Source organism: Alexandromys fortis, unplaced genomic scaffold (assembly GCF_014885135.2).
Source record: "Alexandromys fortis isolate MF-2015 unplaced genomic scaffold, M_Fortis_MF-2015_v1.1 scaffold_1, whole genome shotgun sequence".
In the NCBI taxonomy this organism is placed as follows: domain Eukaryota; kingdom Metazoa; phylum Chordata; class Mammalia; order Rodentia; family Cricetidae; genus Alexandromys; species Alexandromys fortis.
In genome coordinates, this window is record NW_026067927.1 from 30545007 (window position 1) to 30564191 (window position 19185).

At 41.6% G+C, this 19185-nt stretch overlaps 1 long non-coding RNA gene across 8 annotated transcripts in view; it reads right to left on the reverse strand.

The window, feature by feature from the left end:
- LOC126502641 (uncharacterized) overlaps positions 1 to 19185 on the reverse strand; it is a 503616-nt gene that overhangs the window by 280399 nt on the left and 204032 nt on the right. For all 8 annotated transcript variants that reach the window (XR_007591995.1, XR_007591997.1, XR_007591994.1 and 5 more), the window contains exon 3: positions 18002 to 18134. This is a non-coding gene — a long non-coding RNA (uncharacterized lncRNA). The remainder of the gene's footprint in view (positions 1 to 18001; positions 18135 to 19185) is intronic.

Genomic DNA, 19185 nt, shown 5'->3' on the forward strand with positions numbered 1-19185 from the left:
TCTCTTCTCTCCTCCACACTGGGGATGCTGGGCCTGAGGAGTACAGCCATAGCTGGGAAGCATCTCTCTCCTCCACACAGGGGATGCTGGGCCTGAGGAGTACAGCCATAGCTGGGAAGCATCTCTCTCCTCCACACTGGGGACACTAAGCCTGAGGAGTACAGCCATAGCTGGGAAGCATCTCTCTCCTCCACACTGGGGATGCTGGCTCATTGAAAGGGATTTGTTGGAAAACCAATTCCCCAAACAGCTTGTTTTGTTTTGTTTTGCTTCCTTTGTATGTGGGCTGATTGTCTTAAGCTGCCAAAGTAGGAAATAAGTGGCATTAAAAATGTTTTCCTGTGAAGAAGCAAATTAACTCTTTTGCCCTAATATCCACCAGAGACTTCCTGGGATTTTGAAAACAACACTTTCTTCCTGTGGACAGCATCTAATTTCAGTCTCTTCCTCTCTGCTCTTTGAAGTTGCTAATGTCTCCGACGGTATGCAATATCACGCCAGCTTTAATTCAGGTGAAGCTAAAATTAGAGGTAAAGTTGCTGGCTAAGTGGTCTCATCTCACGTATCACACTGAAACCCAAAGTAGACACTTAGGCTAAATTTTAAAAGGGGGGATCTCCAAATTTGCATTCACAAACCCCTCATTGATATGCAAGAGCAGCTGTCTGGTTACCCACCTTGCCCATCATCAAGCCAGCGACTTCCTTACTAAAGGCTTTACGGATCCTTGGCTAAGAGAATAATTGCAAATTGAGGATGCATCAGAAGTACAACAGTGCCCACCACAGCCTTCCCCATTCATCCAGAAGGGCCTCCTCCACATCAGCTATCAGTGGGATGCAGTGCTTGGCCTGTGCTGTGATGTTTCTTTAACTCTGGGCTGCTGCACTCACCCTCATCTGACAACAGCCTTTGCCATAGTAGGCGTCTCCTTGGTTGCAAGACCTAATTGCCAGGGAATAAAATGCATGCAACCTAATTTCTCAGAGGCTGACCCTAACCTTCACAAAGAATTCTTTCTCCTCAGACTCTTCCTCCCACGTGAAGGCTATTATGGACCAAGCTGTTTATCTTTCCAAAATTCAAAAATTGAAGCTCCCTACCATGGGAGTTTTATTAGGAGACTGAGCCTCTGGAAGACAATGTGGGTCAGAAGAGATCCACAGGGTGGAGCCTATTTGATGTGACTAGCATCCTAACAGGAAAAGTACCAGAGAGTTCTCACCCCACCCTTCTCGCTCTTTCTCTTTCTCTCTTCCTCTCTCTCTACCTTCGCCTCTCCTTCCTTCTTACGTGTGAGGACATGGTGAGAATGTAGCCACCTGCAAGAGAAGAGAACCCACAAGAGGTGAATCAGCTCTCAACCTTGATCTTGTGTTTCCAGCCTCTAGAATTTAAAGAAAATTTTCTTTTGTTTAAGCTACTCAGTCTTTACGACAGACCAAGCTGACTGGAACCAAATTATTGTGCATGCAGATGCATAAATATTAACGTGGTAGCCGATGTGAAGTGTGTGCCACTGAATGGCTCCATGTACATTTAGATATTGTGGGATTCTTTAAGCAGGGCTGTAGTTTTATGTTTTCAGCTGGTAAAAGTTTCTCTCTGTTTAGCCCATTTGGAATAGGTATTCTCTTTGGGAGACTGTTTAATAAGTCAAAGACATAACAGAAACAGTGTTGACCTCATTACCATAAGCTCCCTTCTCCTGTTTATAACTTGCTCATAAACCTTCATAACTGCTCAGTAAGAAAAGCGTCTGGATGGTAATAGTACTCAGAGGGGGTGTTGTTTGCAGATCAGTGAAGCCAGGCCACATGTCCCTCCACCAAAGAGCTTTAAAAGTGCTACTCTCAGTGAAAACAGAACTCCTTAAAATTTATTAACACATCAGCATCGCTGCGCAGAAGAGGACACGAGTCTACGAAATATGGAAGACAGAGAATTTTCTTGGTGCACTTAAGCCAACCCAGTGTAGTCTTCCTTACACACGCCCTTAACTCTAAAGGGCGATCAACAGACAGCGCACTTAAGATTCAAATTTGCTTTTAGAAATAAATGCAGTCATGTATGTGTGTCTGTAAGTTTGCATACATGCAGAGAGACATGAGTATGTACATATATATACATACATATATACATATATATATATATACAGATTGATAGTGAAACATCTTTTGAACATTTCGTTTCTATGTTAAGTGAAAATGTGGTGTAGAATTGAATAAATTAGTTGTGCAAAATATGTGTGTGTGCGCATGCGCGCGCTGGAGCTGGAAAGATGGCTCAGTGGATAACAGATATTTGCCTCCAAGTCTGATGACCTGAGTTCTACTATCCCCAAGAACCATATGGTAGAAGGAGAGAACCAACTTCCCTGATTTATCTTGTCCTCTGACATCTACATGCGCATCATGGCACACAACGTACATGCATGCATGCACACACACACACACACACACAATCCATCACCCAATCCATGTTCATAATAAATCAGACATTAAGGCAGCTGGCCAGGTGGGTTAGATTTCAGATACACACTGCCCAGGAAGGTAACAGAAAGGAAAGGTTGTCATTTAGACTCGACTGTTTCTTTTGTAATCAGCAAAGTCTCTTTATGAAACCATCGCAATTTTGCTTTTATCGGCAAGTAAATCTGTTTTTTCTCAGGTTGGTGACACGCTTGCAGACTGTATTCTGTGACATTTGCCTTGGTAAGAGCTGACTAACATCTGATCAGTTTAAGTCCAGAATCGTGGTCATGAGTTGAAAACATGAAAACAACTGGAAACATTGCGATCCTGCATTAGCAAATGCCCGTCCCTTCTCACGGGTACCCACAGCAGCGGCACAGAGGGAGAGGCAACCGTGTTCTCTCTGCCTCACCCCTGAGGCCCTGCATAAAGGGCTCCCTTATAACTCCTTAAGCTTGTAACTCTAGCTTCCAGTCGTCAGGAGCAACAGCCATGAGAGAAACACACTGAACAGGGAAACCGTCTGAGAAGTCTGGAGTGTGGGGCTTTCTATGGATTAATGGCTGGGTCAGCTCGACAAGGATATGCTGCTGGGAAACAGAGTTGGCAAGGAGCTTGGACACCCAGTGCAAAGCTAAGAGATAAAACCAAATGGAACTTGTGGGTTGCTTGGGATTTTGCCTGAACACAGTGGTACCTCAGGCCGTGTTAAAACTAGCAGGGGAAATTAGGATACAGACTGGCAGTTCATTAATATTAATAGCTTAGGAATGAGCGGATCACAATGCTGTTTAAATAAAGCCGTGTGTTTTGGACAATGATTTTTTTTAAAGCATTTGTAGATACAATATGACAAAGTCTGCAGATTATTTTAAACAATATAAAAGTTATAAAGCTGTTGTGATGGAAAATACAAAGCCATTCAATTTTGCTGGATAAGACCTGGGTGTCCATTATATGATTGAATTTATTTTTGACATGTTTGAAATTTTCCTAATAAAACTTAAAAGAAATGAATATGAGTTAGCTAAGTTGTTTTATAGAGATGACATCACTTCATTGCTTTGAAAGTACTGGATAAAAATGTATATAAATGTGCCCCAAAGCATATTATTAGGAAATTAATCCACATAATTATTATAAAATGCAAATCTCCTCTTAATGTCCTACTTGATTTACCTCATAAATGTAATACAACAGCCGGTTCACAAGTAAATGAGGGGGCTCTAACTACCTCAAAATGTTCTTGTGGGGATCAGTTGAAAGTTATGTTTTATAAGTTGTATGTTGGGACAGAAGATTGATTTAGAATTTTCAGCTCTGAATTGGCTATGGTCTTACAGTTAATATTCTAATAGCAATAAACATATTCTTCCACTTAAAAAGGGAGATGTTTAGGAATGTACACATTCTCAAGTGTTTCTTTTCTTCCTACCATCCAGCAAGGAAAGCAAAAATGGCACCCTATTTCCCCTGAGAGGTAAAGTCCACTGTGTAACACAGCCACTCCCTGTAATTGGAGGCTGCTCTCTTCCTGTGGGCTTCATGTTTTTTTTTTCTGATTCATCTTATATCCTTTCTGGTTCAGAAATCAGGATGAAGAAGCTGCTTATTAGATAATAAGCTGGGATTAGCTAATGAAAGGGGTGGCTGTGTCAGTCACAGGACTCTGCGTTTGTAGGGTTGGAACTGAGGAGATATTCTTCTCAACCTCAGAATCTTTCCACCAGCCTCTGTAGTGCTCTGATCCACGTGTGCTTTGGTTCCTCAACCACTGGGATGGATTATTTTAATGTAACTTGCTATGTGAGAACTGATTTGATATGAAACCAAGTTAAGCAGAAATTCATTTCTCTCCCAGACAAATGGACAGAGGCCTTAAATATTACTTCCATTAAAAAAATAATAAAAACTAAATCATGGATAATTAAACACCTTGGAACAAAATCTTAGTGCTTAATATGATAATAAAGTAAATGACTTTAATCCCACCAAGAGGGAGGCAGAGACAGAAAGAGCTTGAGTTTTAGATTTGTCTCAGCTATATAGCGAGTTTTAGGGAAGCCTGGAGTATAAGCAAGACCCCGAGTCTGAAAAAGCAAAATTTCAAAAATTAATTGAATTACAATGATCTCTCTCTCTCTCTCTCTCTCTCTCTCTCTCTCTCTCTCTCTCTCTCTCATGTGTGTGCGTGTGTGTGTGTGTGTGTGTGTGTGTGTGTAAATAGTAAATATATGTGTGTTACGTGCACTTGAGTACAGAGGACAACTTCTGCTCTATAATCCAATCCATCCTGTTCCCTTGAGACAGGGTCCTTCTTTACCAGAAGCTCCAGTTTCTCACTTAGACTGTCTGACCAGTCAAATCTAGGGATGTGGCTGTGAGGTTCCAATGTTTGTATAGAACATGCCCTTCTCCAAGGAGGCTTCTCCCCAATCTCAGGAACATAGAAATCTTAATGGAAGATGTTAGGTTTATTTAAAATTTCAGAAGATATGACAATAATACATGGCTTGATTGAAAGTTACATTTGGCCAAGTTTGAGGTGTACTTGAGGCCCTGATATCATCTTCACTAGAAATATCTCACTCTGATTCCTGTGAAGAGATCTGAGTGTACCAGACGAAGCAAATCTTTTGCTTCAAATGACAGGGCTCATCCTAGGCTTAGCTCAGCCTTGAACAAGCAATCTAAATGTACTGGATGGCAGGTGTGGACAATAAGAACCTGAAAAGGCCTCTGGATACCAGTCTCATGGCTCCCAGTCCACCAGCACATCAGTGATTGTTATTGCCCACTCTACCCACCCTCCAAAAATGGAAACATGGACACAGACATTTTCTAAGAATTTCAGCTAGAATTTCCTCCCAGAGATTCTCCTTGCAAGTGGATGGGGGAGGCTCTCTTAATAGAGGGTACAGGATACTCCCTTCAAAGCCAGGAGACAGGTAAATACTGTGGCTGAGCTTCAGGGAGGACCAGGAGCACTGGGATGGGCACATGTCTGGCACATATCCCTGAAGTGGGAAGCAGCTACAGTTAACCATCTCAGAGGGTCAATGTCAATGCAGCATCCAGGAGGTTTCTAAGAAACAGAGCCCAAGAAGGATGTGGGTCTGGAGAATTTGTAACAAAGAATTCCCCTGTTGTCATGGAATTTCCCATTCCCCAAACCCACACTGTCCTGGAGAAAGAGGTGAGGGAAGACTAGAGTAATAAAAATGCCTTGATTGTGATTTTTAAATGACTTAGAAAATATAGTCAAGAAATAAACACACATTTAAAACTTGTGAATAGATTTCAATATCAGAACCAGCTAATCAAATATACCACATAGCATTCCTTGTCAGACTTCCAGAGTCTGTTTCAAACCTACAGAGATGGGCTCTCTCAGTTCCTCAAATCGCTAAGGAAGAGTTTAACTCTTCCATTTTCCCTCTGCATAATGCTCAGAGTATCAACCTCTCTTGTGAGTCAGCTTCTCGGGCTTTGGGGACCACAAAGAAGTGATAGCACCTGCCATTTTGATGCCTTTTGACACAACTCATGAAATGTGGCAACTAGAAGCAAATGGAACAGGGCTTCGGGAGGGAAGGGGCAGCTCCTAGAGAGGGATTTAAAGGCATGTGCATACTGCCACCCCAAGGTTAGAACCAACCAGGAAACCATGTAGTCTGGCATACAAAGGAAGAATGAGGCCAAAAGCGCTCCCAAGCAGTGAAAAGAAAAATACACATCCACTCATATTCTCTCTCCCCACCCCCTCTCTCTCACACACACAGACTCACTCACTCACACATACACGCAGTACTTACACAGTATACACACACACACACACACACACACACATACACACACACAGCCTGAATCAATGAAAGCCCAGAAAGTGACAATACAGAAAATAGTATAATGAGAAAAGTCACTCTGACACAAGAGCCAAGAAGAGGCCAAGCATTATTTAAATATATTTTAGTGTTCTTCTTTGTGTCTTGATGAAATTTTTAACTTTTAATTTCATCCTTCTTTGTGTATATATGTAGATATCAGAGGAAAATGTGAAGGACTTAGTTTTCTTCCTCCACCATGTAGGACCCAGGGATCAAACTCAGGTCTTCAGGCTTGGCAGCAAGCATCTTTCCCCATGGAACCATCTCACTGGCCCTCTCTTGATGAATCTTTGTTTCCTTAATTTTAAGATTTTGCTTTGGGTTTGTGTGTGTAATACACAGCCTCCTAAACTTGTCCCCATATATTCCGGTGTATTAGCTGTTGAAATATGGAGCGGCGGGGCTGCGTACCCAACACCCCGGCCGCTTGGCTAGCTCATGCCCGAAATAACAACACACAAACTGTATTCATTTAAGAACTGCTTAGCCCATGAACTCTAGCCCTTACAGGCTAATTCTCGCACCTGGACTAGCCCATTTCTAATGATGTGTGTAAGCACCCCAAGGTGCGCTTACCGGGAAGATTCTAGCCTAAGTCCATCGTGGGTTGCAGGAGCTTCATTGCGTGCATCTGCCTGGGATGGCATGGCGTCTCTGCTCTCAAGCAGAGCTGTCGAGTCTACCCAGGAGAGCTGAGCAGAGTCTGACCTCACTTCCTCTCCCGCCCAGCATCCTATTCTGTTTACTCCTCCCATCTATGTTCTAAGCTATCAGGGCCAAGCAGTTTCTTTATTGCTCAGCCAATGAAATCAACAGATTGATATGACACTCCCACATCAATTAGCTAGTGGGATTGTGTATGTGTGAATGTGTGTGTTCAAGTACTGGTTATGAAAGCTTACATACCCATAAATGTTAAATATATTTTTTAAAATATACAATATATCCTCAAGGTACACAGAGGGTGGTACTAGGATGAATATTATGTTTATTTTATTATTCTCCTCTATCAAATGTTTACATTTTTGTGATCTAGTATCAAAGATTACCTTATACTAATGTTGCCTCTGAGACCACTTACTACATCAGGAAATCTTGAGGGCAGAAGAACCTCAAGCTCACAGGGGTGGACAGAGGTTTTCAAAAATTCAAATTTTTTATTTCAGACTTTACATTTTTCTATTTTTGATCTTGTACATTCCAGCAAATGTCTGTTATAAGCACACATCTGAACAATCAGTGTGTACCCCTCAAGTAATAATGGTATTCAGTTATTATATAAAAGATGGGTGATTCATTCCAGGATCCACACCTCTCACTCTCATGGAGAGCAGGAACACTGGTGTGGGAGGTCCTTCTGTCTATATGTTGCTTTTATTGGTTAATGAATAAAGAACTGCTTTGAGTCCATGATAGGATAGAATAGAGTTAGGCAGGGAAAACAAAACTGAATGCTGGGAGGAAGAAGGCAGAGTGAGGGAGAAGCCATGGATCCTCCACCTGAGACAGACGCTGAGAATATTACCTGGTTGGTAAGCCACTGCTATGTGGAGATACACAGGTTAATAGAAATGGGTTAAATTAATATGTAAAAGCGAGTCAATAAGAAGTTAGAGCTAATGGGTGTAGGGATAAGTCCCACCCCTTAGGGGGTGTGTTCGCCTCAGGCTAAAGTTCTCCTATAAAATTGGTGAGCATGCTCCCAGCGTCCTCTTCTGCTTTCCTGGTCTCCGCGGGAACAGTGGTTCTGTAAGTCTATTCCTCCATTAAAGCTGTCTATATTTTGACAATCTGTCTGCATTCGCTTACGCCGTTACATTTTGGCGTCCAACGTCGGGCTATTTTGCCCCCGACTCAAGCGCGTAGCCTGCTAGCTAACACAGCACGCTCCCGGGTGTCATTTTCTTAGTTTATGACTCGGGCCCCAGGGCTGAGTCCGAGATACACTCTGCCTTCAGGCCCATAATATCCAGAGAGGCAGGCAGATCTCTGTGAGTTCAAGGCCGGCCAGGCGGTGGTGGCAGACGCCTTTAATCCCAGCACTCCGGAGGCAGAGGCAAGCGGATCTCTGTGAGTTCAAGGCCGGCCAGGCTGTGGTGGCACACGCCTTTAATCCCAGCACTCGGGAGGCAGAGACAAGCGGATCTCTGTGAGTTCGAGGCCAACCTGGTCTACAAGAGCTAGTTCCAAGACAGGCTCCAAAACCACAGAGACCACCACCGGCAGGAACCAGTCGTTGCAGGTAAGAGAAAAAATTTTCTTTTATAATTAAAATGTCTGAACACGTTACCATTCAAGAATTTAACAGTTTTTTTAATTGTACCATGTGGGAGATTTTACAAGAGGTGTCTATCACCCCACCTCTATGGATCTTTCTGGGATTCGTAGTTTTCCTTGGCACTATATGGTTTGATAATAGAAATATGATAAAGTCTTTACGAGCAGAGGTTGCACGCTTAAAAACAATTGAGAATGACAACAATCTTCTCAAGAATCAGTTTGAAGTTCTCCAGGAGGAGAACAGATCTTTGTTTAACATGACTCGATCAACTGAGGAAAATTTAAAAAAGGTACAGACTGATATTAAGGAGAAATTCATTACTATGGAAGAGGGAACAGCTGATTTGGATCGTAAGCTCCAGTCCCTTTCTGTAGGAACTGAAACATTACAGGCTGATATTAAGGAGAAATTCATTACTATGGAAGAGGGAACAGCTGATTTGGATCGTAAGCTCCAGTCCCTTTCTGTAGGAACTGAAACATTAGTGGCTGATATTAAGGAGAAACTCATTACTATGGAAGAGGGAACAGCTGATTTGGGTTGTAAGCTTCAGTCCCTTTCTGTAGGAACTGAAATAGTAACTGAGAGAATCAAAACTGCTGAATGTGACTATCGGATTTTGTCTAAAGCTTATGACAGATTGGCAGAAAGATTGTCAATACAAGAAGGCACGGTTTATGCCATAAAAATTATGTCCAAAGATGAGAACTTATCTCTAATGGACAAACTTCATACTTTAGAATCCTCAATGAAGGCTTTGGAACATAATTCTGGACAGGAGATACAGACATTGCAGAAGGCAATGGTGAATAGAATTGAAAAGATTGAGGAATTTCTAAATTCTGATGAAGAAGAACAAACGGTAGAAAGGCAAATTTTAACTACATCTGTGGGTAAATCCCTCCGGGACAATTTCCACAAATCTCTACCTACAGCTCTACCTGCCTTTCCAGTAATAACAACAGAGAAGGTGATTGGTTCCAGAAACCCTAGGGTCATTAAGGAAGATACATGGGAGCATGTCCGTATGAATGATCTCAAAGAAATTAAACAGGCTGTCATGACTTTCGGGATGCATTCCTCTTTTGTTAAAGAGATGCTAAAGTCTTGGGCATCCACAAGCAGAGCTACGCCATTGGACTGGCTCCAGCTGAGCTCTGCAGTCCTTGAGAGTGGGCCGCACTTAAAATGGAAATGCTTGTTCAGGCAAGAGGCTAGACTTTTAGAACAGCAAGAAAAGGCGAAGGGAAGTGACATCTCCCTAGATAAAATTCTAGGTGAAGGACGCTTTTCTGACCCTCAGGAACAAGCTAATTTGGACGAAAACACACTCTCCATATGCACTACAGCAGCCTTAAGGGCTTGGGACAGGGTACAAGACCCAGGACAGAGAATGGAATCATTTGTCACAATTAAACAAGGTCTGAGAGAACCTTTTAGTGATTTTTTACAAAGACTTACTAAGGCTGTGCAAATAGGGATACCTGACCCTGACGCAAGACGTATAATGATTGAGTCTTTGGCTTATGAAAATGCAAATGTGGAATGCAAAAAGATTTTGGGGCCTTTAAGGTTCAGATCAGCACCCTTGGAAGAATGGGTCTTGCATACACTGGATGTTGATACATTTGATTATGGCACTGAAGCATGGGTAGAAGAAGCAATTTCCAATGGTAAAAGGAGACACCAGAATACCAAATGTTTTAATTGTGGCAAAATGGGTCATATGAAAAGGAATTGTAAACAACGGATCTTCAGAAATAATAATAATGCATCTTCTAGAAATAACAGAAATAGGAGGACTCAGCCTTCAGGTTTATGTAGAAGATGTGGAAAAGGTAGACATTGGACGAATGAATGCAGGTCTACAAGAGATAGACAAGGCAACCTGATACAGACGGGAAACGTGAGAGGGGGGGCCTCACAGGCCCCCATGGCAAACATGGTTCAGTCATTTCCAGTTTCTGCAGAGAACGTGCCTCGTCAGGACAATTAGGAAACCTCATGCCTACTGTTACAAACGATAATGAGCAGAAAGATGAGTTACGTGTGTTTTGGCAAACTTCTATAAATGATCAAAGACCTAAGCTGAGAGTGTGTGTAAATGGCATTTTTATTACTGGCCTGCTGGACACAGGTGCTGATGTAAGTATCATTACCCCAGAATCTTGGCATCCGTATTGGCCTCTTCAGAATGTAAATGTTCAGCTCCTGGGAATTGGAACCCTATCTCGAGTAAGACAGAGCACAAGATGGGTTGAATGTATAGGGCCTGAGGGACAAATAGGAAAATTAAGGCCATATGTAGCCAATATTGCAATGAATTTATGGGGTCGTGACCTATTACAACAATGGAATACCCAAATTAACATTCCTGCTACTTCTAGAGCCTATATTTCTGAGAATAATATTAAAAGATATTACAAACGGAGAAAACCGGCCATTCGGGCCATACAAGAACAAGTAATTGAAGCCCCTTCAGAGATACCAACAGCCTTGCCTCTAAAATGGTTGACTGAGAAACCAATATGGACAAAGCAATGGCCTCTAGCTGAGGAAAAGTTACAGGCTTTAGAACAGCTGGTACAAGAGCAATTAGATGCTGGACATATAGAAGAATCTACCAGCCCTTGGAATTCTCCTGTATTTGTGGTTAAGAAAAAATCAGGTAAATGGAGAATGGTGACAGATCTCAGAGCTATCAACAAGGTTATTCAACCTATGGGTCCTCTGCAATCTGGAATCCCTTTGCCCTCTTTATTACCAAAAGGATGGCCTCTTATAGTTATTGATTTAAAGGATTGTTTTTTCACCATACCTTTACAAAAAGAAGATAGAGAAAAATTTGCCTTCACGGTGCCTACTTACAACAATTCTCAACCTTCCAAGAGGTACCACTGGGCCGTCCTCCCCCAGGGTATGTTAAATAGCCCCTCCTTGTGCCAATATTTTGTGAACCAACCATTGCAAATAATACGCAAGAAATTTCCCAAATCTATAATATACCACTACATGGACGACATCTTGTTATCCGATTCAAACATGGATACCTTGAACAGACTGTTTGAAGAAATAAAGATACTTTTACCTAAATGGGGATTGCAAATTGCTCCTGAGAAGATACAGAAGGGAGATTCTGTTAATTATTTAGGTTATAAAATAGGTTTGCAAAAAATTAAGACACAAAAGGCACAAATTAGGAGAGATCGCCTACAGACTCTTAATGACTTTCAAAGACTGTTAGGAGACATTTCCAGTCTACGACCAGCTGTTGGGATAACACCTGATCTAATAATTCATTTGAACAAAACCTTGGAAGGTGATAAAGACTTAAACAGTCCCAGAGAATTAACAGCTGAAGCAGAAAAGGAACTGACAATAATTGAGGAAAAATTACAACAGGCACATGTGGACAGGGTGAATCCAGAGCTCGATTGTATTCTCGTCATATTACCATCCAAAATTTCTCCTACAGGAATTTTAATGCAGAGAGATGATATTATCTTGGAATGGATCTTTTTACCACATAAACCAAGTAAAAAACTGAAAACTTATGTGGAAAAAGTCTCTGAGTTAATTATAAAAGGCAAGCTGAGACTTCGTCAACTAGCAGGCATAGACCCAGCAGAAATTATAGTGCCTTTCACTGCTGATGAACTAAAGAAATTATGGGAAGATAATGAAACATGGCAAAGAGCTTGTGCTAATTTTTTGGGAGACATTAATAACAACTATCCAAAAAGCAAGAGGCTTAACTTCATAAAGAGAACTTCTTGGATCCTTCCTCGAATCGTCCGTGATGCTCCAATAACTGGAGCCCGTACATTCTATACTGATGCCAATAAAACAGGGAAGGCAGGTTACAAATCGGAAGACTTGGGTAAGGTGGAACAAAGTCCTTATGATTCTGTCCAGAAGGCAGAATTATATGCCATTCTTATGGTGCTAAGGGATTTTAGAGAACCTATTAATATAGTTACTGATTCACAATACGCAGAAAGAGTTATTTTACATATTGAAACTGCTGAATTTATACCTGATGATACAGAACTAACCTCATTGTTTATCCAGGTTCAAGATTTGATCAGGAACAGGCTTTGCCCTATGTACATAACACACATCCGATCCCATACGGGTCTGCCAGGTCCTCTAGCACAAGGTAATGCAGAAATTGATCAATTATTGATTGGTAGTGTGCTACAAGCCTCTGAATTTCATAAAAAACATCATGTTAATAGCAAAGGTTTGAAGAAAGAGTTTTCTATCACATGGCAACAAGCTAAGGAGATTGTAAAGAAATGCCCTACTTGCTCTTTCTATAACCAAACGCCACTGCCTGCAGGGGCTAATCCAAAGGGCACCCAAAGGAATGAAATCTGGCAGATGGATGTGTTTCACTTTGCAGAATTTGGCAAATTGAAGTATGTTCACCACACCATTGACACTTATTCAGGCTTTCAGTGGGCAACTGCTTTAAGTTCAGAAAAAGCTGATTCAGTAATCACTCATTTATTAGAAGTCATGGCTATCATGGGTATACCTACACAAATAAAGACAGATAATGGTCCTGCTTATGCCTCTAGGAAAATGAAACGGTTTTTTGACTATTACAATATCAAGCATGTTACAGGTATACCATACAATCCTACAGGTCAAGCAGTCATAGAAAGATCAAATCGAACTATAAAGGATATGTTGAATAAACAGAAAGGGGTGGAAAACACCCCCAGAAATAGGTTACATAATGCTTTGTTAACCTTGAATTTTCTTAACGCTAATGAGAAGGGGACAACGGCTGCAGAAAGACATTGGATAATGGAAAAGTCTACTGAACTAAATCAACCAGTTTATTTCAAGGATGTGCTGACCTCACAATGGAAGCCAGGAGATGTGCTGCGTTGGGGAAGGGGTTTTGCTCTTATCTCCACAGGTGAGGAACAATTGTGGATACCGTCAAAATTAATAAAGGTTCGGTATGAAGAAGAAAAGCCATTTGGAAAAGATAAATAACAATTCATTCACAAGGATGGCGAGCATACTGATGGTAAGGAATTCAGGTAGGTTGGGGGCAGGGTTTTTTTTTTTTTTTATCTCCACAGGAAAATACTGATCTTCAAAGAATTTAAGGGACCCTGAATATTTAATAACTGATGGATGGAAAATAGTTACGACCCACTAAGACTCAACAGTAACATGAGTAAGTATTGATTATATATATATTTTCTTTTTTCTCTTTGAACGCTTCTTTATAAATATGTAGAGCTGGTTTTGGAGTTGGACTATGGCTCAGTCCCTCTTCAATTCCAAGCCTGTTGATAAGAGATATCTCAGAGTTTCTGTCTCAGATCAGGAGCCATGAAATGGGACAGAATGAGGATAATTATATACTTGATAAACTTTCTTTGCTTTTCCTCATATCTGTGTCTTTCTTTATATGTCAGAATATGTCCTTGTTGTTAATGTTTAAATTTCCCATAACAAGCAACAAATTTCCCTACAGTAATTTTTGAAGTTTCCAGGATGAAGATGGGGCCCCACAACATCAACTCAACCTGGTTTTTATGACGTCATGAATATTTTTTTTCTTTTTCTCTTTTTTACGCGCTAATATGAGACCTGTTTTTTGGTACCAACTGCACAAGACAATTTCGAATGGTGCACATTTTTGACAACACTCTGGCCGGACCTTCTCAAAGTGCTCAGGGACTAGTTATAATTTTCTTAGGTCAAAGGTTAATTTGGGAATTTTACCATCATTTGCTTTCACAGGAGCCCCTAAGGAGAACATCGCCCCCATGTCAGCTTGAAGCAATCTTAGAGGACGACGTCCCCTCTCCCAACAGAGTTTGCCCTCAGGGTTAGGGACATCTTTTAGTGGTTGGTTTGGGGTTGAGGGGATGGGGAGATGTTTTATGGAATTAGGGGTATGTTCGAAAAAAAAAAAAGGGGGGGGGATTAACTGGTTTGATGGGATGATTGGTATTTGTGAGTTACTGTTTTTAGAAAATTGTATTGGTACTGTTTTCTGTATATTGACATATTGAATATTGAATGTGAGTGTTCCTACCTCTATTTTTGTATAAGAATATGCTTATATTGTATTGATACATCTACCATATCACAATGTACATTTCTACCTCTGATACTATTTATGTAATAACATTGTTTACATTTGATATGTAATGACATTGTTTACAGATGAAGATCATTGTCTTCATATATTGCACAGTTGTTTATTGTTTTAGTCTTTAAGTTAGATAGATATTGAGAATTATATAGATTAATAGTCATCTAAGTTTGTCATTTGTAATTAGACTAATCAGGTTCTTTAGATATATAGAGATTATACTCAGTATAGATAGATAATCTTCAACCTCTTTGGAGAGCTGTAGAATATGGCCTTTAATATAACTCAGAGTTTCGTGATAGTGAGACACAATTGCTCCTGGCAACACCGCTCTATTCCCGAGAGAACGTTGAGCACCAAAGACACTCCACTGGGAGCTTGTCTTCTTGGCAGAACTGGCCTTTGGGTTAAGAAAAGCCCATACCTCAACCACTGACAAAGATACAGAGCGTGCATCAATGGATACAACAGGACTGTCATATCCTGCCAAGACAGGGTAAGATAGTTTTGAAAAGTTCCTTGCCTTTAATAATGGTATGTCAGTTATGTTAGGCCTTAGCCAAAGTTGGTTGACTCAACATTGCAAACGAGACTTTGGGTGATTGCTCAGGTAGTCAGTTGTCTTTGTCAATTGTTACACATTTGGATCGTTTGTTAAGTAATATTTATTGCCTTCTCGGATCTTTGATGGAGTTGAAGATTATATAATTGTAGTTACTCTCTACATTATTTAGACTCCTTGAGATAGAATGTTTAGCAAAACTTTTGATTCTCAATATTGTTTGTTATATTTATTTGTTATTATTGTATATAGTTGTATTTGGTTTAGTTCTGTCTTATTTAGACAAAAGGGGGAGATGTAGGGATAAGTCCCACCCCTTAGGGGGTGTGTTCGCCTCAGGCTAAAGTTCTCCTATAAAATTGGTGAGCATGCTCCCAGCGTCCTCTTCTGCTTTCCTGGTCTCCGCGGGAACAGTGGTTCTGTAAGTCTATTCCTCCATTAAAGCTGTCTATATTTTGACAATCTGTCTGCATTAGCTTACGCCGTTACAAATGGGCCAAACAGTGCTTTAATTAATACAGTTTCTGTGTGATTGTTTTGGGTCTAAGCTAGCTGGACGGCTGGGAAGAACAAGTGGCTTCCTCCAACAGAAGACCTTGTATGAAACTCCCATTGTCTCATCAAATGTTCGTAGTGTAAGTACTCAAGAATGGAGTCAAGGGGCCTGAGAGTTGGGCTATGCTTGTAGAAAACCAGAGTTCAGTTCCCAGCTGATGTCAAGCAGCTCACTGAAGGCAGTCTTCCTCTATCCTGCCAGCCAACTCCCAAATCACTAAGCAAAGACTTATCATTAATTATGAAAGTGGAGACTTACTATTAATTATAAAAGCTCAGCTGCTAGTCCAAGCTTGTTTTTAGCTAGCTCTTAAAACTTAAATTAATCCATTTCTAGTAATCTATGTGCTTACCTGAGGCTTGTTTACCTCATCTACGTACCGTCCACCCCCTTTCCTGCTTCCTCTGCGTCTACCTGGTGACTCTGCCTTCTTCTTCCCAGCAGTCTCTCTACTCTGAAAGTCCTGATTAGGCATAGACTGTTTGACTTTTTATTAAAACAATCAAAGTGACAGATATTCACAGTGTACAAAAAGATTATTCCACAGCAGCTCACAACCACCTATAATTCCAGTTCCTGGGACTCTAGTTTCCTCTTCTGGTCCCCATGAGCATCTAAACACGTGTGCAAGTTCACACATGTAATATAAATACAAAGGATCAGTCCAATACAAACAATAAATTGCATTGTTTTGTTGAAGACATTCTTTTAGAAAGCAGCTTTTAAAAAAAAAATCTTCTTAGGGTCTGTGGACGCTGCCATGGCTGCTCTTGGTTTTAGTGAAAGTCCCTTAACTCATGTTAAGATGTTAGAAGTTTTAGCCCCTCTGGCTTTTGTATCATCACTATGAACCATGAAAGGGTCATAGAATGCTACAGCATTGCCATAAAAATATCTTTGACTTGTGTGTCCCCTGGTGTGCCCTGAGGTCCAGCAGTTGCCAGTGGCCTCTTTCCAAACTCCTCGCTTAAAAACTAAAAGTTCCTTGCTGAGGAATACTCTCCCATAAACATCCCTGGATGAGTGGAGGAGACATGAGCATGGGTGCTTTCATGCTCTAAGGAGAAGGTGCCCATCAGAGAGGCGAGCCGGGGAGACATTTCCTTTCCAGAACTTGGGTTCAAAATGAATTCATGAGATGGTAGTGACAGTTTATAAAGGGAAGTAGGTGGGCCTTTGGGAATGAGCTTGCTAAGACCCAGAAAGACAAATATCATATGTACTCACTCATAAGTGGCTTTTAGACATAAAGCAAAGAAAAACCAGCCTAGAAGAAACAGTGTTTTCTTAAAGTGTCTCTTCAGGTGTCTGAGGCATAGTTTTGTATATTTCAGCACATACACTGTGCCTGAGACACAGGACAGCTTAGGAGTGACCCTCTAACATTAATCCACGCACAGTGTTTAGTGAGCGTGGGAAGACAACCCAGAGTCCATGAGGTGGGAAAATGGCACACTCGAGATTGGCACACCAACACCTTTGCCATTGCTAGACTGAATGACTGCTCTCCACAGAAAGGCAGCCTTGAGAAAGGGTACTGCGAACAGTGAGACTGCGCTCAGGTGCCACGTGCTGCCATCTCTCCCTGCTTCCCTGAGTGCCGTCTGTCCCTGCTTCCCTGAGTGCTGTCTGTCCCTGCTTACCCAAATAATGATGGCAGAACATCTCTGCCTTTTGCTCGACAATGAGCAATGAGCTTAGAAAGCAAAGACAACCGATACATGACTGGGTTTACAAGAGAAAAAAAATGCTACTATTTTTAAAAGTAAATTATTCCCCACTTGCTCACAAGGGTTTGCATCTGTGGGCATTCATTTCAAAGCTTCTTTTTGGAAACCATACTGCCTAACAACAAGGTGGTCAAGAGCAAAACCCCAAATCCTCATTATCTCAAATTATACAAAGCTTCTGCTGGTTGAAAAATAAAACTATCAAAACGAACAGTTGGAGAACAAAATTATTTCCTCACAAAGCCCAGGAAAACAAAAATAAGGAAAATAAACAGAAGCAAAGAAAACAAGGGGCAGGAAACACTGGCGCTAACGGAACAGCTAGTGAGGCACACACTTTCAGTTGCGAGTGTAGAGCAGTGTACAGCCGAGGGACTGACTCACCTGGTGATACGTGTGCCTCCCAGGAAGTGAGCTCTAAGCCTTGAAACGCATCGCCTCTTGAGAGTGTCTTTGGTTGCAGATGCAGTCCAGAGGTAGAGTGCTTATTTACCGTGTGCAAGACCTCGGGCAGATCCTAGAACCACAAAAGCATCAAAATAAGTGTCTCTGTCTCTGGAGACCTAAGGCCACGCTGAAATGTTCTCGTCATCTTTTGGAGGAGCTGAAGACTGAAGTCAACTCAACAGAGGGCAGTTTGTACCGACTCTGTCCCATGCCCCTCTTCCCTGTCTGCCTTTAATCTGCATCTTTTTTTATTTTAATAAGCCATGGCTATGAGCATAAAACAGACTTCAGTAAGTCTGACTCCATCTATGCATCACTAAACATAGGGATAGCGTTGGAGGGCTGTGAGCTTGCAGCTTGTCTCAGATGTGTGAATGGCCTTGGGAACCCTCAATTTTGCAATTTATGTCCACAGTGAGAGTCATTGTAGCCCACATCTCTCCCTTAACGTTGTACCACCCAGGCGCGAAAGTGAGATGGAAAACCTTAAAGAAAGAGAACAGGGACACTAATCCAATCACGTTTTCCTCCTGCATCTGGCCTCTGACACAACTGTCCAGAGAACAACCGGATTGAAAGCAGACAAAACAAATTTACTACTTACACCTCAAGGAAACCCACTGGGCGCCATCAATGTCATGTTCAGTTTGGAATCCTAGCTTCCCCTTACATTCTGTGAACTGGAATTACTCATTGGAGCAAAAATATAGAGGGTAAAGCTGCCAGGTTATAAGGCAAGCTGGGAGTCCCGTGTAGGGCTGGGTGCCTCTTCTCTCTCTGGGAAACTGGCAGCAGTGTGCACCTAAATTTAGAGCACAGTGGAGGAAGAGGGGTTGATGGGAGGGGTGGGGGTAAGGTGTTGGCTTGCAGCCAGTAGTGACTGGGCAGTTGCCTTTGTCATTTCCCCCGGATGGCCAGGCCCCCAAATTCACACTTCCGAGGAAGACAAACAAAATGACAAGTCAGAAAGGAAACCCAGAGCCCTAAAGCTTCGGTGTGGGCATTCATTTCAAAGTGAGAAACCTGTGGGAAACGAGCGTTTCTAGCATCTGAGAGGTGAAAGCTATAAGAATTCCAAAGACCAAAGCACTAATGTATCTCGCCTTTAGGACGTCACTTTC